Below are 2481 nucleotides of genomic sequence, written 5' to 3'. Positions count from 1 at the left end.
AATGAGTGGCGCTCTCAACACTTTACTCGCCAGATGCTCTTCGCACTCACCGCGCTGCTGGCGGTGCATTTTCACGCGGAAGGACTTTTCCCGGCGGAACGAGACCGTACACACCGCCACTAGGACACCATGCTGCTTCCTTCTTACCCATCGCTAGACAGCCTTCCTCGTCCTCCCTCTTCTCCGCTTTCTACATACTACCATTCGAACCAGACGGTCACTTTGCCATGCTAATGGCGTACGGTTGGCATGCGCTCCTCTAGTGGGCCACGATGCAAAACGCAAAACACGGTTCACGGTTGCACGCGCGAGCGAAACATTTCCACACGATTTCCCAGCCACGTTTTCCGAAAACCCGAAACCGGCCTACTACCGTCATCGGAACGAACTCATTTAGCAAACTGGCCGCTACACACAGGCCAGGGAAGTGCTCGAAACGGGAAAATCTGTTTTTCTCCCCCCAAAAAAGCAGCAAGGATTTTCCTCTCAGTCTGCTGGCTCTCTCTCTCGCGTGATCTCTCTCACGGAACGCACGGGGTATGGTAGTGTTGGTGCTTTGTTGATGTTCCTAAGCGAGCTCGTCGTCTGTCAAATGGACCGTCGAGAGCTGGGAAATTTGTTTTCCCTCGTGTGCGCATGTGCCCGGCAACGGCGGCGGTGTCTGTCATTTAGTATGTCTCGCCGAAGCAGCTGGACCACCGACCAGTGGAGAGCATTTTGGGGGTTCGGTTTGCCGCGTTGCTTTCCCAATCACCTATCAACCAGCTCGAATCGGGACCCGGGCTGCTCGACTCTTCGCTTTCCACACGACAGGACATCCAAGGAGGCCGGCCACGCATTGGAGAGGAACCGCAACTTTGAATGCTCCACCGGCTGTGTACGAAGCCTTGGGGAATGTGGAATTCCGGACAGGTTTTCCTCCGATTATTTTCTCCAAATGTCTGATCCGCCTCGCTGATTTCAATTGAATTATACTTTTGCGAGAGCGCACTGGTTGGTGGGTTACACATGTCGCTTGGGCGGTTCGTTTTTTTTTGGCACAGGCGAGTGATCGAACGTAACGAAAGAAGACGAAAAAAAAGCCATGAAGCGAAAGATATTGCAACTCCCGTCCCTTAACATTGCATATGCGCGCAAAAGGTGGAAAAGGCCACAATTTTCCAAAAGTTTTCCAACGGAATCAAGTTTATCCTTTCACCTTCTGGCACCCCATCAGGGAGGGCCGGGAGGGTGGCGGGGCACACAAAACCCAATCGCCAGCTCTGGCCACCACCTTCCCACAGGGGCATACGGGATGGCGATGTCGAGCGATTGAAATGTCGGCAAAGTAATCTCGTACAACACGCATCATTAAAAAGTAATTCATCACGGAACGCTTTTCCGGCACCGGGACCGCAGAAGGAGCAACCACGCGGTGCCAACACCCTCACCCGAACCCTGTCATTCCTCTCTTTTCTGCCCGAGGAAAATGACAAACTTTACCGTAACGCAACGGACCACGCGGTCGCTTCTGGTTCCACAGGACAACAGAAAGGGTGGGAGGAGTAGGTTGCCACGACAAAGTCCGGACGGACTCCATGGCTTGTGTGGTTCGGCACAGACACACACTCCGGGGGACACTTTTCGCCAAAAATGTTTTTTTATCACCACGCGTTTTCACCGACCTCGATCATAACGTGGCTCACAAACGCGTTCAGTCGTTCCTTGTGCGTTTCTCGTGCTTTTGGTCCTTTGGAAAATCTGGCACACAAATGCAGACACACTCGGAAGGGATATTCCATCGAGTTGACAGTGGGGCAGCTGGGAAAACGAAAGAAAAAAAAAACAAGATAACATAACTTTCCGACCCACGCCAGTTCCTCATCCACGGTAGCCAACGACCTCGACCTTTAGGCGTGTCACGAGTTGAAACACAATCTCAAATCGCCAACGAGTTCATCGCCACACATCTGTATCAATAGAGAATTGTGTGCCAAAGGATGAATCCAACGCGTTCCAAACGCCAAAACATTAAACATTATCCACCCGGCCAGTCAGTCGGTGAGTTTGTTCGCATGGCGCGTGCCAAAAAGGAATTCAAATCGCGAAAAAGCCGCCGAAAATTTCCATATGCTACCACAAAGCCCACTGATTGTAAAGCGTGAACTCTGGCGCTGGGTTAGAGCGAATCGAGGAATCAGATCGAACAGTACGCACCACCACAACGGCAGGTTGGTTGACTTGACTGACTGACTTATATTCCCTTTTAATTTATTCCTGTTTGGCGCTAATTTGATCGAGCGGTTTTTCAGCTCAAGCCAACCCACCGCCATGCTCTCCGCCTTCGGCTCTTTTTTTGATTATTTATCTTCTGCTGCTGCTGATGCTGTGCGTGATTTGGAATTCAAATGCAAACATTCACTGGTTCGCTGCTCAGTTCTGATGCCATGCATGTCCCCGTCTCCCTTCATTTCATTCCTCCATTTTATTACCTCAATTTAC

The sequence above is a fragment of the Anopheles aquasalis genome, chromosome 2 (genome assembly GCF_943734665.1).
Source record: "Anopheles aquasalis chromosome 2, idAnoAquaMG_Q_19, whole genome shotgun sequence".
Taxonomy (NCBI): domain Eukaryota; kingdom Metazoa; phylum Arthropoda; class Insecta; order Diptera; family Culicidae; genus Anopheles; species Anopheles aquasalis.
Note: the sequence above shows the minus strand (reverse complement) of the source record.